This window comes from Sciurus carolinensis, unplaced genomic scaffold (genome assembly GCF_902686445.1).
Source record: "Sciurus carolinensis unplaced genomic scaffold, mSciCar1.2, whole genome shotgun sequence".
NCBI classification, from domain to species: Eukaryota; Metazoa; Chordata; class Mammalia; order Rodentia; family Sciuridae; genus Sciurus; species Sciurus carolinensis.
This window is the reverse complement of record NW_025920136.1, coordinates 908,343-928,299: the sequence shown is the minus strand read 5'-3', so window position 1 is coordinate 928,299 and position 19,957 is coordinate 908,343. Positions and strand designations below refer to the sequence as shown.

The window sequence follows — 19,957 nt, the reverse complement described above, 5'->3', positions numbered from 1 at the left end:
CTTAACACCAAAAAACCAAATAACTCATTCAGTAAATGGGCTAAGGAACTGAACAGGTACATCACAGAAGAAGATATACAGTTGATCAACAGACATAAGAAAAATGTTGAAAATCTCTAACAATTAGATAAATGAAAATAAAAACTGCTTTAAGATTTCATTTCACTTCAGTCAGAATTGCACTTATCAAGAATAATTGACCAGGATGTGAGTGAAAAGGTACACTCATACATTGCAGATAGGAATGCAAAATTGTGCAGCTGCTATGGAAAGCAGTATAGAGATTCCTCAGAAACTTGGAATGGGACCACCATTTGACTCAGTTATCCCACTTCTCAGTTTATACCCAAAGGACTGAAAAATCAATGTACTACAGTGACATAGTCATATCAATATTTATTCAGCTCAATTCACCATAGCTAAAGTGTGGAACCAACCTTGATGCCCTTCAACAGATGCATGAATAAACAAAATGTGATATATATATACATACACACACACATATATTACTTGGCTTTAAAGAAGAATGAAATTCTGTCATTTGCTGGTCAATGGATGGAGTTAGAGAATATTGATACTGCTGTTTACCAGTGACAAGTTGTGCTCCTTCTAATGTTGAAGATTGAACACTGGAGAACACGCCAAGGCAAGCATATTAAGCAGGGTTTATTTAAAAGGTAATACTACAGACTTCTCTCAGGAGGAAGGAGGGGGCCATGGCTGATGTTCTAAAGTCCCATACACACCCTACAACTTTTATAGGTTGAAGTCTCTTTTGTTCTCCAGTTCTCTTCCCCCTTATCTCTCCCTTCATGCCTACATGACTAGCCTTGGTTTTGCATTAAGTGAGAAGCCATGGGTAGGGGGATTCAGGCAGGTAAGGGCCCAGGGGGCATTAATTAGCAGCTCCATGCTTGCAGTTCTTGATAAAGGCAGGTAAATTTGGTAATCAATGGACTCTGGAGATCCTTGACATTCCATTCTTCCAGGAACAGTCTCCAACTTCCAGAGGCAGATGGCTTCATGGCTTCATTTTCTCAAATTGACCAGATCCCCTATTTCTACACTAACTACCTGTCCTTAATTCTGGCTTCATTGCCCCCTTTTACTTTAGGGACTCCTAACTTCTGTAAGGAAAAGAAAGGGGGCGCCGATCATTCTGGCTGCTTCGAAGCTGAAAGGGGACAGTGAGGGACAAGCAGTTAGGAGTTCCTTTTTTAAAAATTGAGTCAATTGAGGGGTCCAAGGTAGAAGTCTGGTTGGGGAAGAGCAGGTTGTAAAGTCATCTGGGGGTGGGTGCTTCTATGATAGAACAAAAAGACATGAGTACTGAAATGAGATTAGTACAAAATAAATGTTGCAGCATCTGAAACATTCCAGTGAGTATCATGAAAATGACAGAAGTCAATTTCTCACCAGGAGGTGGAAGAACTGAGAAATTGTTACCATAATAAGGCCTAACAAAGGCTGGAGAGGACAAGGACTTTATTTGGGACTTTAACATTCTTGGGTTATCAGGAATGTAAACACAACATTTAACTCTTAATGTCATTGATGTCCCCAGAAAATATAGTTAAGCTACTTAATGTCATATGATTTTTGTAAAATATCCCTTTTATAGGTATTAAACTAGGGCTAGATAATCATATTAGCAAACATAGATTAAGTCTACCTATGTAGCTTAGGAATGTCTGCAGGCCTTTAACTAAAACTTCTGACTCTGGCAATTTCTCTTGATGGTTATCAGGCACATTTGCCTAAGAATCTTTCTTTTGTAGCTTTTAGTCTTTATTTTAGTGGACTAACACAAGTGTGCATCTTAAGTTATATTTAACTATTATTTCTTTTAAATGCCCAAGAATGGCTATGGTTTTAATTTTTTTGCTGGGTGTCTAAGATCAAGCTGGTCAAAATGACCTGTTCCTGTCTTGTTAAAGAGTCAGCTGAGTTCCCACAGGGGTCACTCGTTGAGAACTTAAGAGCAGCTTCTTAGTGCCATTTGTTAGGCAGGGTCCCCTCAATGAGGTGGCTTCCTTTGGAAGCATCAAGTGATGTCCCCCCTTTTCCATGACCCTCCTCTGCAGCAGATGCACTGAGTGATTTTTCATCCTCTAGTGGTCTCAACAATCTCCTTTATCAGAGGTTGTGTGACCCAGCATTTCAACGTTCCTTAGAAAAGTTCTCTTGTTCCCTGGGTTCAGGCTTACTGAGGGCAAAAGATCCAAATACTGGTCTATCTTGTCCTCTGTATTTAATTCCAATCTCTTAAGTTTGATCTTAATCAATCAGCAAGCCAGTCTCACCAGTCAAAGTAAGAGTACTGGGCTTTAATTTCAATGTCCATAACTTTACAGTTATTTACCCTTTTATCTAACTGGAGTCTGTATTAGTACTGGAAGTTACCACTATCTGTTCTATAGGTGATGGCTTATTATCACAAGTTACCTAGGCTGTGTGTTCTTGAAGCAGCTACTTCTGCAAAACATTAACAGGTAACAGTTTTACAAAATGAAATTAGCAAGAGTAAAACTATATATTCAGCTTGTATAATAGTTATCTTAAATTTTGGCTGAGAACCACATTATATCCCCTACTTGAGATCACAGTGCTTTTACAACAAGAACCTATCTTTTGACTATAACTTTAAAAAAACTGAAGTCTGACTTATTTTGGAGCTGTTCTACATGCAGTGAGATGGGAGGCAGAGTCTTAACTCAGGTAAGGCGTGGCTCTTTATAAATCTTAAGTGTTCTAATTCTGATGTTGATCTTTGCTTCTTAAATGTCATTTTAAGAAGTTTACATATATTGATTCCTGAGTCCATAAGAACACTAGTTAACACAATTTAACATTATATCTAAAACATGAATTAAAGAAAGGCTGAGAGAACTTTTTTCTTTTGTGTGACAATGTGGCAAAATGCTTTTATGTTTCACAATATTAACCTTTAAACAAATTAGGCTCTAACGTTTAGAAATACATTTATATTTGAAATTCTTTATCTCAGTGTAAAAAGTAACAAATTTTACATATACCCTATTGATAGCAGGTCCTATAATAGAACATTAAATGATAGAAATAAATCCCCAATTAAAATTTACTCTTTAAAATTACCATTACAGACACGTTTAATCTGGAAAATAGCAGCTTGATGAATACCCCACTTAAAAAACTTGTATACCTGGAAAATATGAACACCTTTAATATACAGAGTGACCATTTCACAATTACCTTGACACTTGTATATTACCAAATTTAGTTTTTAAAGAAAAATTTAGACTCTGTAACATAGTACAATACTCTAACAGGTGTTTAACCATAATTTGTATAAACCCCAATTTTTAACATTAATTGTTCTAAAGAATAAAACTTAATAGACACAAAGTTAAGAGTAAATTAGTGTTTCTAAGAAATCCTTGTCATTTTACCATATAGATTAAACTTTGGTTTATATCAGAACATTAGTATTTTACCTTAGGAAAAACTTTAAATAGCTTTAACTGTCTCACATACACACAACCGAATTAGCTACATGCAAACTTGTTGAAATTTGCCCTTTTCTTACACAGATTTTCTTAGCACTTACTTAGTCCCTCATGTATTTCACCACAGAAGCACTTTCTTACCCAGAAACATTTCCTTTTCCCTTTTACTAAATTTATTTCCATACCTAGAATCTCTTATTTTCTGTTTCCTATCTGTTGACCCTTTTTTGTTCACATTCTGAAACAACTCTTATGAAATTTCTGAATTTAGATAAATTACTCCATTTTAATAAGATTAAATATTTTGTAATTTATAGTACTCTAATTGAAACACAGTTGAAACTTTTGGGACACTTTGTATAAGATTGCACTTGTTAGGACATAGCTCTTAGTAATCTTGTTTTTAGTTTAGTGATGACACAAAGAAAGTTTAAACCCTTTTATTTACCAACCTATGAAAACACCAATAATGTTTAAGTATGATACCCCATGGAATTTAAGGAGTTAAGAGTACTTGATGTTATTTAACAATTAGCATTTTAACTTTGTAAATTAATCAGATGTCTCTACAAACACATTTGAGTAGTCCCAAACATGTTAACTCTAATTCACTTATTCTGTAAAAACCAAGATATCAGACAAGTGTCCTGAACAGTATTTGTTGTCTCTTTCCTGTTGAAGAACAGTCCTAGAAACAATTGATATGAGACATTTTATTAACATCAATATTTTATTAGCTTGACCACCTAGACTTGTGAGTTTTTTTCAAACATATTTTACTTTTATTAGTTTACCCAATTTGAATTGAACCTTTTTAAATCATGTGAATTAAAAGTATCTAGATCCATTTTTAAATTTTAATTTTAGGAGTGCTCAGTTTTGATACAGACAAAACATGACATCAGACAGCACAACATACAAATAACACAAAATTAAAGGCCTTGTAACTTTATAGTTGAATCTCCATTACAATGTAACAGATGTTCAAAAGCTTTAGTTGAATAAAAAGGAGAACTGATCAAAAAAATCATGAGTGCAAAAAAATATAGAATTTAAAAAAACAAGAGTCCTGGAAAAATGATACGGCCATTAATTACTTTATTAAAGCACCATAAAATTTACTTTTGCTGGAGTGTAGGTAAGAATCTTTTTGCATTTTTTTCCTTTGGGTTTCAGACAGGTCTCCTACTGAGCCTTCAGGTTTCCTCTATTTACATTTCAATGTAAGCCTTGACTGAGATCTGGAAGCATCTAACAGGTTTTAACAGAAACCTTGTGCCTAGGGCATTTTAGTCATCTCTATCAGGACAGGCTTGAATGTCAAAGAAAATTATGAGACCTTATTTTCCATTACTTTTGAGAATGAAGCTACTCTACTAAGCTCCTCACTGAGATATGCCATTGGTTATTGAGCTGCCTATAGCTGCCTATCCGGGATTTATTTTCCCCTTTGTGACAAACAGGTTAAATCTTGCTTCATAGGTAAGTTGAAGACAGGAGCTTGAAATAAGGCCCCTTTTTGATATTTCTGGAGCAGAATATTGTCCTATGGTGGCTACTTCCTGTAGTATTGAACCTGTTGATGACATAATTAAGCTTTATTTTTTTGAGATCTTATAATTCCTATTAGCTAAGAAGTTTAGGAGCTCCATAATGGCCTTTTGATATTCCTCCTGTGTGGAGGCACATAAAGGATGTCATTTACTTACTGGAGAACAATCACAGATGTTTTATCTCTGAATTTTGTTAAGTCCTTAGCTAAGGTTTGTCTGGAACAGGTGAGGGCCATCTAAATCCTGAGGCTGCACTGTCTAGGTTAGTTGAGATACAGTATCTGGTTCCTCAAAGGCAAACAAATTGCTATTCAGAGTCTAGCATAAACAGTAAAAGTCATCTTTTAAATCTAACTTAGTAAACCAAGCAGCATTTGGAATCCAAGATAAAAGTGTATGGATTAAGAACTACAGGGTGGGAGAAATTACTGCTACATTATTCTAAGGTTTTGGACTAGGCAGTTTGCTTTTTAAATCCTAAAATGGGTGAATTGCATGGACTATTGCAAGGCATTAAAAGTTTCTATCAGTTTGAATGATCTTTATTAAGTCCTTTTTCTTGTCTTTATGATCCCTTTTCTTTCCTTTTGATCTCTATTAAAAATGGAATGTGCAAGCTGGAGAAGATCATCTAAGGATTGATCAGGGCCATGTGCCAATTTTTGTAATTTCCTCTAAATATTTGGGGCTGACTAAATAATAAATTTGTACCTTAAAAGTAGGTGGCCCTTTATGGTCAGGATTCAGTGTGTTGTGTTTCTTTTAGTTTTCTTAAGTCTCTCAATGAAAATAGCAGGATTTTCCTGAAGGCCACATAATAGTTTTCTAGGCATCCTACTCATTATTTGAATCCCAGTTAGGATGGTTTCTGAATCCCAGTTAGGATGGCTTCTGGGAACTGCCTATGCTCTAGATGGTTAATAGAATAATTTTCCAGGTGAAGTCAAATACCTGGCATAAGTTTGAAACATCTCAATATTGATTAGGATCTTCCAAAAACCTCCCTAAATTTATTTTTGTCTGTCTTAAGTTGGGAGGGTCCCCTTGGTCTTCCTCCCTTAGTAGGCAATTCCTCAAGGCTTTCACCTCTCATGGTAGAGATTATTGATGTCAAACATGGTAACATATGAAAGACACTTTTCATTTGGAATTTAGCATTATGCAGGCTAGTGGTGAATCTGGCAATACTGTTGAGAGAGAAGCTCTCTTCTGAGTTAGAAGTATTAGGGACGTCTCCCTAACTTTGAGCTTCCTTACAGTCCAGAAAAACCCATCTTTCACTACCTGACTTTGCCAAAGTTATTTCTGGCTTTCTTTGGTAAAGTGCTAGGGTCCTAGTTTGCCCTGTGCTACAGACCCTGGGAGGATTTATATTTAAGGGCATTACTGCTTTCCTCCCTGCCATTATAAACTCCTAATTATGAAAATGATGACAAAAGTAAAAAGTGTCCCTTTTGCCTATCTTTTTGCCCTGTAGACTAAAGGAATCTCTGGAGGGCAAGGGAACATCTGTTGGTTGTTAGGGTATAACGCCCTTTGCTTGGAGGGTCTCATGGGTGGGGTTTTTAAATGCCTCCCTCTTGCAGCTTAAAGAGAACACAGTGAGCATATTTAAGCACAGGAACAGTAATGGGGAGACTCTAGATATCTAGACTAGTGAGGGCTAACTATGCAAACAAAGGGAACCTGGGCATTTTCATACTAATCATCCCAGACCTTAATCCTACAGTCTGAGTTCCTAATGTCTGACCTGCAAGGGAAGGGGAGCATCCAGGAGGGAGTGGATATGCAGGAGTGTTGTGCACTGTGCCACCCATACAGAGGCAAAGGTAATTGGTGCTTTCCCTCAGTGCCATTCATCTACTGATCACCCTGGATACCCCTCAGGGTGGTCAGGAGGGAGAGTCCTGGGGTCTTCCTGAGAGTAGCCTGGGCCAGGGAACCCTGCAATTGATCCAACCTCTCCTCCACCTCCACGCATCCTGGGCAGATCAGGACTAAGTACACTGTGTACTGGCGCCAATTGCGCTCCGGGCCTGGACAGAAAAGTAGGAAATGACTTTGGCAGATTCCAACATGCCTACAGAGCCGGTGATTGGAAACTTGCCTGGGCCGGGAAACCTCTTACCTGAGTCTTAAGATTGCTGGCTGCACTAACTGCATTTAAGTAGCCAACGGGTGCCCATTTTGCCCTCCAGAAAGAAAGAGACAGAAAGATGCACCTCAGACAGATGTTGGGTGCATGGAGAGAGAAGCTTACTTACCTCTGCGTAAATCTCGGTGGAACCTTCAAATCTGATACCGCTGTTTACTGGTGACAAGTTCTGTTCCTTCTAATGTTGAAGATTGAACACTAGAGAACACACCAAGGTTGAAAACGCCAAGGCAAGCTATTAAGCAGGTTTTATTTAAAGGTAATACTACAGACTTCTCTCAGGAGGAAGAAGGGGGCCAGGACTGATGTTCTAAAGTCCCAAGAAGTGAGCGCACCCTACAACTTTTATAGGTTAAAGTCTCTTTTGTTCTCCAGTTCTCTTCCCCCTTATCTCTCCCTTCCTGCCTACATGACTAGGCCTGGTTTTGCATTAAATGGGAAGCCATGGGCAGGGGGAGGGCCAAGGTGATTCAGGCAGGTAAGGGCCCAGGGGGCATTAATTAGAAGCTCCATGCTTGCAGTCCTTGATAAAGGCAGGTAAATTTGGTAATCAATGGACTCCGGAGATCCTTGACATTCCATTCTTCCAGGAACAGTCTCCAACTTCCAGAGGCAGATGGCTTCATGGCTTCATTTCCTCGAATTGACCTGATCCCCTATTTCTACACTAACTACCTGTCCTTAATTCTGGCTTCAATATCATGCTAACAAAATAAACCAAACCCAAAAAACTGAAGACCAAAAGTTTTCTCTGATATTCGGATGCAAATTCACAATGTGGGGGATGATAGGGAAGAATTGATTTACTGTATATTATGTAGAGGGTATTGAAGGGAGGGGGAGGGGAAGGAGTATGGAAGTAGAAAGGATAGTAGAGTGAAACAGACATTATTACCTCATGTACAAATATGACTGCATGGCTGATGTGATCCTGCAACATGTATAATCAGAAAGATGAGAAATTACACTCCATTTATGTATGAGGTATCAAAATGCATAAATGCATTCTTCTGTCATGTACAACTAATTATAGCAAATAAAAATTAAAATTAGAAATATAATTATTATGACATTTTCTTTTCTCTTAAATGCATTGTGAAGAATTTCATTTGAGTCTTTAACATAGTAACATTTTTTTCCACTGCCAAGTACTCTTTATTATTTCAACATATTCCATTTTTCTTTTCTCCCCAGAAGTAATGTTTTAAATGAGGATTGTATATTTAAGGTTAAAGTACCAGAAATATGAGTGGATATGTGGTTTCTGTAAGGAATTTCCATGGAACCATGCTGGACACGGGAAATCACATAAGGGAATTTATTAAGCAAACAGTGTCTCCCTGCAGGGTAAGAGAGAAAATGAGAGAAAAAGAGAAAGGAAAAGAAAAGGGAACATGCTAGAGAAAGTGGAAAGCCAGGAGGATAGAGAAAAGTGTGTAGGACAGACAGAAGAGGGGAAAAAGATGGCGGGGGAGCTAGTGAAACAGTTGAATTCTGCCAGGCTAACAGGGAACCAATATTGGAGAAGGATACTTGCAAGCTGACTGATGAACCAATAGCTAGCTAGGATGTTCACAGATTGACAAGTGGTTGGGAGGCGGGCAAAATGGCTGTACCTGATGGGAGGGGGAGCAACTTTATACATTACAGTTTCTACATATGGTCTTTGAAAACATGTGGGAAATTAGTAACCATGATTTACAGTAGTGATTCCATACCTGGTCACATTAGAATGACCAGAAGGACTTGATGTATAGGTTAGTCATGTTCTTCATTGCCAGGGATATAACTGTACAGACAAATTTTATTGAATAAATAGTCAATGAATTGCAGTATTCTGTAAAATGTAATAGTATCATCACTAGGGCAGCTTTTCTAAAGCTAACATTGTAACTATTATAAACAAATCAGTTTCCATTCCATTTTAAAATTTAGAGAAATCTTCCAGGAAATAATGTATCTTGTTTAGATTTTTTAAAGCTTTATTATGAAGTTACCTTAGAGGCACTTCCCCTTCTCTTAAATACACTGTGAAGAATATCATTTGAGAAGACTTTAAAATCAGTAAACCTTGAATATATTTGTTCATTTTGTTTACATTTTTTATTTTTTTATTATTTTTTCTGTGAAGGAATATGCCAAGTTCTACAAACTGACTTGGAAATTAAATTTTTTGATATTATTTGTTTACTGTCAGGGTTGCCAGTATGAATTTTCTTTGTGGGATTTAATAGATTTAAAGAGTATGCAGAATTCTGAATGGGTCACTTACTAAAACTGCTGAATTTTAAAAAAACTAAAACTGACAGACATATATTCTAGAAATTTGACCTTATTATTAAATCAAAGACTTGGTTTACATGCTGTTATGAAAAAATGTTGCACTTCCCATTTGTTCAAAGTCATTTTTAAAAGGAAAAATTAGTCATTAAGTCATAAGAAAACTAAGGGCAGGAAAAGTTGAATGGATTAATTATAATCTCTTGGTATTATAACTTCAACAATTTAGCTATTGATTTATTTTAAGATGCTTTCCTTGTATGTGTAAAAATTTTTACAGTAATTTCTGTTCCAAGAATGTATATGCTTACTTCATTTACATTTTTTCCTGCTTTAGTAGACTTGTAGAATAAAAAGGTCAGTTTTTAAATGTTGCCATTCCACAGCAACTTTGAGATATTATGAACAGAAACAATGAATTTTGATTCATGTCTGAAATTTTTAACATTTTCTGCCCAGATATTTTCTCTTAGCTCTGAGCTACCTGAAATCTACTTGAATGTGTCAAGTGTCTCACAATTATGGTTATGGAGGAAACAGTCCTTCTCAAAAAAAGAAAAATCTACATAGATACAAAATGTTACATGTAACCTATTATTCACCTCTATTGTTTATTAACATTCTAAGGAGTGAAGGGTAGGGAGGTAGTACAGGGGTAGGAAGGATGATAGAATGAATCAGATATTATGACCCTATTTGTATACATGATTACACATCCAGTGCAATTCTACATCATATACAACCAGAAGAATGAGAAGTTATACTCCATTTATGTATGATTTGTCAAAATGCATTCTACTGTCATGTATACTAATTAGAACAAATAAAAATATTAAAACTAAATATGTAACATCCAGAAAAATGGTTGAATTAGATTACATCATTATAATTTTTTTTCATCAAGATTATTTTGAACCTTGTTCTCATGGAAACTTACTCAGTATAAGCATAAAAAGTACAATGTAAAATAATGTGAAGTATAATGTCATTTGTGTACATTTCTAACAAAAATACTAGAATAAAATGTATGGTATAATAAAATATTACAGTAGAATATTTTCCAGTTATTATCAGTTATTAATACCAGTTATTATCTTTGGGTGGTAAAAATATCAATGCTTGAATTATTTTTAGATATTCTACAATGAATACACAGTACCTAAATATAATGCTTTTATTATAGATTTTAAATTTTATCATAATGCTTGACTTCAAATTTTAAATATGGAGTATTATATTAGTCTGCTTGTATAGTGTTATAACAAAGAACTTTTAAATCTCTGTCAGTTCTAACAGTGAAGTTTATGTCTTGGTTATTATTGATCAGCTGTGGTAGCTCTCCACATTGTTATTCTGAGAAGAGGCTACAGGAACAGTCCCAGTCTGTGATAAGTTCTTTCTATGGCAAAGGAAAAAAAAGAAACTAGTTCAACAGCATAACCAGTAGACTAGTTGGTGACTTTTTAAGCTTGTGTCCAAAAGTCACACAGTGACTTCAATCATATTTTATTTGACAAAGCAAGTCACATTACCAGGCCTCATGTTACCGGGCCCTAAAGTATAATCCTGACAGGGATGGGCCTGGTTATAATTAGCTTAGTTCAAACACACATACACACACACACAGACACACAGTTAATTTGATTAAATAAACCATACCTGTGTCATATTTGCTTATTTTAAATTCTTTAAATAGGTGCAAAATTTTTAGGCCTATGATACAAAGTTGTGTAGGTTATATAATGTGTGGGTCTGATGGGGAGGCACTATTCACATGTATATGATAAAAATGGTACTCTAAAGAGTTCATTTTGTATGATTTGGCTGTCTATACTCAGTGACTCTGAAAATAATGTCAAAATATAGGTTTACATTTTCTTTATATTGATTAAAACTGTGATTTTGCTAATAAAATTATTTATTTGAACTGAGTTCCTAATTGAGTTCCTTCCTGGTTTTAGAAGAAGAGCTGATAAATTAATATTCTACATGTATATCTGTGAATCATCTACTAGAATTACATAACTGATATCATTTGATATTTCCAATAGCAATTCTGAATGGATATAATTTCCTTGAGTTCATGAAATATATTTCATATTAATGAATTGTTGAGTAGTTATTTTAATTGGTAATAAACAAAATTTGCATATTTAAAGAACACTAATATCTGAATTGTAAGTTTATATAAATATCACATGGAAACAAAAATAAAAGTAATTAGTGCTATTGCTTGGGTAGAAATAATGTCTTATATTCTTTAATATCTGTCCTTTCTATAGTAAAGATCAGAAAGAAAATGGAATAAAAATTATATGCATTTTGCAAATGTTTTTATAATTCTTTCTTTTCCTAAGTAGTATAATTTTTTTATTTTCAATTTGCTTATCAAAAGCAACCATGAGGTCTTTTTCATTGTCAGTGACATATATATACATATTATGTTCATAAAGTTTATATTTCATAAAACAATGTTTCCAACCTAATTTTTTCTAGCTAAGAGATAAGACTTTTCTTAAATGAAAATGTTATATACATTCTTGTAAGGGGTCTTAAAGAAGTCTCCTATTAATTTTACTTAAGGCTGACCTTGCTTGCTTTTGATAAACTTTCCTCCTAGAAGTGGTGTAAAAGAAACTTTATATGCTTTATAATGAAATAATTCTTTATCTAAAAATTTATGTTTGGATTTAAGAGTATTCTTTGTTTCTTTAGTAATATATTTTTTGTATATTTTTATTTTAGTAGATAATATTAAAGCATTCTCCACAAAGGTAAGCTTATGAACTTGTCAACACTTGATGTTAATGATCTACTTAATTCTTGTCATTTTGCTTAAATATAGCATTTTGTATTTCCATATTATCTTTTCAATTTTCATTTCTTTATCTCTGTATTAGCTGTTCACATCCTTTGCTAATTTATTGAGTTGTTCTTCTTGGTACTTTTCACTGTAAATTTGTTTGTGTTACTGAAACTAATCTAGTCAAAAGCATCTTCTCTTAGCCAAAATTAGTAGAGATACCTTATGAAATGTGCTTAACCTTTTCCTCTTGAAAGTATCCCAAGTATTGTAATTCATAGCAACTTTAAACTCCTTATTCTCTTCTACTTCCAAAGTTCCATTTCCTTTAATATATTTTATGTTCTGCCTGGATCAATTCCCCTCTCTTCACAGCATGTCCCTTTCCTCTGTGATCTTTTTTGTGACCATAATTTTGATTTCTAATGTTGACCATATCACACACATTTCTAATTACTCTTGTGATTTCTTGTTATGTTCACAAGAAATTCCAGTTAATGGTTAGTGAAAATAAAAATGTAATTTTTTTCTCATGGAGATCACTCAACCTCTGAATTGTATGTAACCTCACAAGTCTGTAGACCTCAGAAGAAATACCCTTGTAAGACCTGCATTATCTACTGCTTACTAGTGGTTGCCACCCACCTCTCATCCTAATTGCAGTCATTACCATAATTAAGTCTGCTTGAATGCCAGCTGTTTGGAAGACAAAATGCTTTACGTTGCCTCCTGCAGTCCTTCTGAAAGTTGTGTTGTAACTATTCTAGAAATATGGAAACATTTGGCTGGATATTATGCTTTTGCAGGATCATAGAGCTAGTAAGTGTGGAAGCTGATTCTAAACTCAGCTTGAGTCTTGATGCAAGAGTCTGTGCTCTTAATTATTATGCCATGGTGATTTCTCTCCATCCACTATTCTCCTTGTCACCCATCCTCAAACTGAGTTCTCTGCTTGGCATCAACTTTTATGGAAAGCAAGTAATGAGAAACATTCCAGATTCTTACTATTATTTTGCATGCAGTCTATCATGAGATTTTTAAATTTATTATCCTAGAAGTTTCTTAACTACCACTCAACCTTCTCATTCCATTGAGACTGTCAGGTCCTTAGTTTAAGCTTTTCTTCATTATCTCTGATGCATCTATTAGTCTTCCCGTGTTTCTACTTTTGTTTTTGTGTTCCTCTAAGCCACATCACTCTCCCAATAAATTTTCTTCTACAAAAGACTGATTTTATACTTTCTTGATTAAATTCCTTTAATAACTCACTTATAGATCTCATGTATGAACTAGTATTAACATTAGTAGTTGTTGGTGAAGATTGGAAGAAATAATATATATAAAAATAACTAGTAGTCTCTTCATATAGGAGATATTCAAATATTGGTTATTTTATCTTTTTTCTTCACGAGTCTCTTCAGGTAAAAATGTTATAGTTGTGTGTCCACATTTATCTTGAAATATAAGATCCTTAAGATTCAAAACTTATTTTCCCTTTTATTAATTGGTATAATTCATGAACTAATTCAGTTCCTAACACATATTACCTAATCTTTAAACATTTTCAAAGGATCTATTAATTTTATAACTAGATTTTGTATCTAGACTAGTAGAAGGAAGTAAATTGCTCTCAAGTGATTTCTATTTATTTGATATGATGATGAGTTCCTCAACTTTCTTCTGAAATTAAACAGTGTGGCTATTTAATAACAGCTGTACAGAATATCATTACTGAATTACCTGTAAATCCTCATAAGGTATTCTACCAAAATTATTAAGTGAAAAAAGTCTGAACACTGGAGATCACTCCAAATGAGTTCATTATAATTCAGTAAAAAGTACTGATCTGGTAAAATATCAGTTGTTCAATGTAATATCATATTAAGTAAATTAATTCATATTATTCCTTTGAATACCAATTAATTGAAAAATACTGTGTTCTCATCCACAAGTAAAGGAAAATGAATAAAGCAAAAATTAAACCAATACCTGTAATGAACTTCCCATTTGTTCTCAAAAGTAATTTAATTGTTTAAAATGTAAAGTGACAGGAGACCCAAATGAACAGTGAAACAAAAAGTGTTTTGAGTGTTATTAAGAAACATTTATCAATATAAAATTGTTTTAGTGAAGGAAGTTTTAGTAAGAAAATAAGTGACCTGCAAAAACAAACATTGTTTAATTTTTTATGATTTTTTTAGCTGTTGTCATAATAAAAATTTTTAAATGGATTTGTTTTCCTATGATCTTATGTAATGTTAATATGGGAATCATTTATTCAATTATTATATTAATTTCAGTGTTATATGTACCCATATTTAGGAAATCCATTTAGCAAGGTAATTCAACTATTTATATAAAATTACTGAATTATTTATGAAAAATTACTACATATATATGTAATTACTTATTTTGGTGTCAGGATTTATCCTGGAAAAAAAAAAAACCTTCTCAATTATGTAATTTAGTGTATAGAAATTTTGTGTAACCATTGTGTATATAAAGCTGAAAAAAGTTGTTTCTGTTATTTACAATGTGACTTTTTAAAATATTAACAGATAGTACTGGAATGGGCTTCTCCCCAGAATTTTACTTTAGTTTGTGAAGAACTTGTTAGTAATATTGAAGAACTGAGTGAAGAAGTTTGTAAACTAAAAGACTTAATTCAGAAGGTACATGTTTCACATTAAAAGGGGGGAGGGTAATTATGGGAAATGTTTCACAACAAAACATGCTAGACAGTGGAGCAGTTCTGATGAGAGCAGCAAGTGGAACACGGAGACAAGTGGGAAAGGACAGTTTCCAAAGGAAGGAATTCACACAGCAAACAAGCTTTGCTGGTCATTAAACAAATGCGTACTACAGAAGCACGCCCTTTTCATGTTTTTGGTTAGCAAGGGAGAAGGTGTTACCCCAGTGATATTCTTTCTAGTTGGAGTTCACTAGGCTAATATTCTCAGTGAAACTGGTGGCAAATCTTTCAGAATCATTGCAGCAAAATGTGCCAAGGACTACAAAAAAATTTCTGTCTTCAGTAGTAGCTTATTCCAAAATTGTTTGTACCATAAGTGTCATATACTGGGACAATAATTTGATAAATCATGGTATACTTGTTTGTTGTAATGTGCACAGTCAGGTACCAGGTAGGTAGCTTACGGTTGTAGAGCCCGTGTGCATGCACAAGGTTCTTGGTTCAATCCTCTGCACCAAACACAGAGAAAATGATGTTCAGTCAGTTGAAAAATTAGTGAAGGTCAAATTATTAGATTGTTAAAGATAGGAATTTCTATTTATATATTATTTATGTGTAACTATGTAGTTCTACAAGGCCAAAATGAAATATATCTCTGTTAATACAATTGTGAATGAAATATTTCTTCTATTGACCAGACTATATTCATTTGTAATTTAACTTGTGTTTTTTAAAGAGTGTGGTGCTTTCTGGTTCTGCTTTTGTATTCACATAGAAGTGTATATTTGGTTTATGGACAGTTGATTTAAAGAAAATTGGCTATACCATGATCTAAACTGCTGAAATCAAAACCTTTGTTGAAGGAGAAGAGTGTAGAGGAAAACATTTAGAGGCATCTATGGAACTCACTTCTGAGTTCTTCATGTGTATTTAATGAAAAAAAATATTTCTATAAAGATTTTGTGATATATGTTATGTGAAAATTAGGTTACATATTACATTTTACAGCTTCACCCTGTAATTCAATGTATTCACTAATATTTTATCAAAAAAGGTATTTTCCTCAAAATAAACTTATGCATGTCCCAGGTAATTTGTCATTCTGACTGTAACATAATATTTAATCAGAAGGAGTCCTTAAAGTGAGAATAAAAAAAGTCATGAAGTAAATTCTACAAAGTAATAGTGGGGAAAATATATTGTAAATGGGGAAATGAGCAATAAATTTTGTAATTCTCTGAGAAAGTAACTCCTTGTCAGTGAAAGAGGCATCTTGGAAGTGGTGTTCTGACTTTATTCATTCACCTAACATAAGACTGCATGCTGTAAGTCAGGCCCCTCTTCTGATAAACAGATAAGCTAGATAGAGCCTGAACTGGCTGAGGACAAAAAAATATAGCTCCATTCATTTTCACTACCTCTAACTTATCTAGAAGAATTTATTTTAACTTGATGTGATATTTTTCAGGGGGATCCAAGGAAAATCTGAAAGGATTTGTGTACAGAAATTTCCTACAAAGCATCAGTTTTTTAAAAATATTTTTTCAGTGTAGATGGACACAATACCATTATTTTATTGATTTATTTCTATGTGGTGCTGAGGATCAAACCCAGGGCCTCATGTGTGCCAAATGAGCACTCTGCCACTGAGCCACCACCTTTGCCAAAAGCATCAGCTTTTAATGTAGGGAATTCCCTAAGACATATTTTTCTCAAGGCTGGTTATTAATTTGGTTTCTCCAGTTCAAAGTTAACAAAGATGGGGTGGATAAGTGGGGAGAGCATATGGAGTCCTTGAGATAAAATTGTGGAGAGAGAACCAGAGTTTTCTGAAATGTAGAAAATTAAGAAGCATTGCTTTAGAGACTTGTTGACTTTAAAGCATAGATAGTGCAATCAGTTACCATAAATTTTATTTTGATAATGTGTACCTGTAAAGAAAATTATCTTTTTTTTGGTACTGGAGATCAAACTCAGGGGTACTGGAGCACTGAGCCACATCCCCAACCTTATTTTGTATTTTATTTAGAGACAGAGCCTCACTGAGTTGCTTAGAATTTCACCATGCTGAGGCTGACTTTGAACTCTCAATCCTCCTGCCTCAGCCTCCAAGCTTCTGGAATTACATGCACCACTGCACCTGGCAAGATAATTTTCATCTTTCTTTAGCTGCATAGAAGGCCTTCTTTTTCAGTGACCTTGTGTATCTAGAATTTACAGATTTCAGTTCTCAGGACTAGCCCTGAGAACACATTTACTATTTTATAATAATATCAGATACAGTTCTTTAGGCAGGAAAAAAATTTTGAGCAAGCTATTAAATTTTTTTCTTTTGATTAGTTTTCAAGTAGTAAATATCATAATGGGAAGTAACTTAGGAATTGTTATGACTTCTGGGTTTGGAATATATTATTATGCTTGTTAAATATGTAATGTTTCAGTGTTTACCAATAATAACTGAAGAAGATTTTTAAAAAGGAAACATAAGTTATCACAGATAAATCTGTGGAGGTAACAAAGAGAGTGGTGGGAGAGGTCAAGGCTAGACTTTAACACTACATCACCCTCTTTCAAACCAGCAGAGTGACAGTTCCTGTCAGAAAGGGTCTTTCTATGTAATTGGTTAAAAAAAATGACTGTCTCAGAATTCAGTAAATGGAGCATTAGTGTCAAAAAGGAATCTTGCTGAGTGAAGGTGTTTGGAAGTTAAACCAAGATGACAGTCTTAATGAGGTTGGCATTGCAGTCTGTTTTTCTGCTATAAGTTTAAAATTAATTTTGCAGGTTTTTTAAGTTAAATATTTTACTATAGAATTTAGAAGTTATTACTTCTGCTGTTTTGAAAGTATTTATATCAATACTCCCACACAGGATATTTCTAATAAATATTGCTCTATAAATTCACCTGATTCTTTTTTTCTCCAGGATCTTTTGGCTTCTGCTTATTCTCTTTGTGCTGATCCACCCAGCAGCATTCCTCCTATCCTTTCTCTCTCCTCTTTCTGCCCTCCTTCCTCTCTGACTCCCTCCCTATCTCCATATTTCCCCACTCCCACACTGAATAAGGCTTCTTTCACACATTATTTGTAAAAGAACCACTTCAGTTTTTGTTGACACGTTTCTGAAATTATATTTAAATAAAGTATTTCATTTCTAGCATAAGCATCTTTTCTTCCAGTTTTTGTTCAGTTTTATCTATTGTAGATTTGTTAGAAGAATGGTTCACTCTTTTTTAAGACATGAGTTGATACTTAATATGAAAGGAAATAAGTATCAATTGTTACTCCTTACAGGTAAAATACAAAATTTAAGTTATAATTAAAGAAACTTTATCTCAAGACTTAAAAACACCATTTTAAATGTGATAATCTATGAAAGCATTTATTTATTATTATTATTTTTTTGGGTGCTGGAGATCAAACCCAGGGTCTTGTGCTTACAAGGCAAGCACTCTACCAACTGAGTTATCTCCCCAGCCCCTGAAAGCATTTATTTTTAATGTAAAACTAATAATTTACAGTAATGGGATGATGGTGAAGAACTGTCTTTCAAGATGTGTTCACTTTAAATCTTCATTAAAATCTTGAGTTTCCTCCCTCTATATCAAGTGAGTTAATATGGATCTATTTCTCAGATCTTAGAAAGATGTCTTATTTTTATTTATTTATTTTTTTGTATATGAACCCTTTCCTTTTTTCCATTCTAAATATTAGCTGCAAAATGAACAGGAAAATGATCCAACTCATATACCATTAATGAAAGAAGTATCTACATGGAAGAGTAGAATTTTGAAGAGGATAGTTATTAAAATATGTGAATTTGGGTTGATTATTCTCATTTGCAAGCTAATATTTCAGAGAAAATAACCCTAATATTTGTTTTAAAATTAAGTATGTACATCTTATTCAAATTATCCTTATATTGCTTTTAATAACCATCTGTGCTACAATATCACTTCATTCTTTGCCTATACTGCATAGAAAAATTATGATTAATATAAAGAAGGGAGCTTTTCTTTAGAAAGTGATTTTTCAATTTGAGTTGTAAATATGGTTTATTATATTTTGTTAATTTTGATCAAGCAGTAAATTATACCCAATCATTTAGTTTGAACATACAATTAAATCACATTCAAAATAAAAATTTCATCTAATATTCTTTTATTTTAAAGTGTGTTCATCATAAATAATCTTAGAGACTTTGTAAAGAGTTCATAAGTCAATAGTTTTACTTTAGTTCTTATTTACCCCTTCTACTACTACAAAATAAGGACTTTTTGCTGCATTTTTAGTTATATTTTTAGAAAATTATTGATTTTGAAAACATTTCAGAAAATGCAAAGGATGAAGGTAGGATGTAAAAGTTTTTAATTGTGGATTAAGTACATAGGAAAAATATTCCAGATGTAAAATACAAAAGCAGAAAATCAGAATAGTGTGAAAAGCACAAAGTACATTAGAATTTTCCATGTAAAGTATTTCTGAAATATGACTGAACATAGGTATAACATTCTGAGGAATATTCTGAAAGTGGAATTTGACATATATTTTCTCACATCTAAAATAAAATTTATTTTATCATAATCAAAATATTGATATTCAGATTTTTAAAATGAAGTGAATAAAAGAAGAGTCCTAATTTAGCAGGCAAAATGGTATTTAAATCTTGCATACTTAAAGCTGATGCAGTTACTTAAAATTTCTTGAGAAGTATCCATCATGTGAAGGGAAAGAAATCTTGAAAAGATCCATGATGATCTTTAAACTCGTATTTCTGTAACTTTGTTGAAAAATGTGGAACTCATAGTGCTCAAAAGTAAACTGATCATACAGTAAAAAACTCTCAGGGTTTTTTCTTGGGAAGGGAATAGATGGACAGATCAATTTCTGAATGTCTTTGATAAGCCCTTCATAAACTTTTATTTACATCATAGGATGGTATCATGAGGAATATATTCTATTTTACAGAAATTGAATCTTACAGACACTG

The 19,957-nt window shown here is 33.6% G+C and overlaps 1 pseudogene; it reads left to right on the top strand.

Moving 5' to 3' along the window:
- LOC124974175 (phosphatidylinositol 3,4,5-trisphosphate-dependent Rac exchanger 1 protein-like) overlaps positions 1–19,957 on the top strand; it is an 88,396-nt pseudogene that overhangs the window by 61,349 nt on the left and 7,090 nt on the right.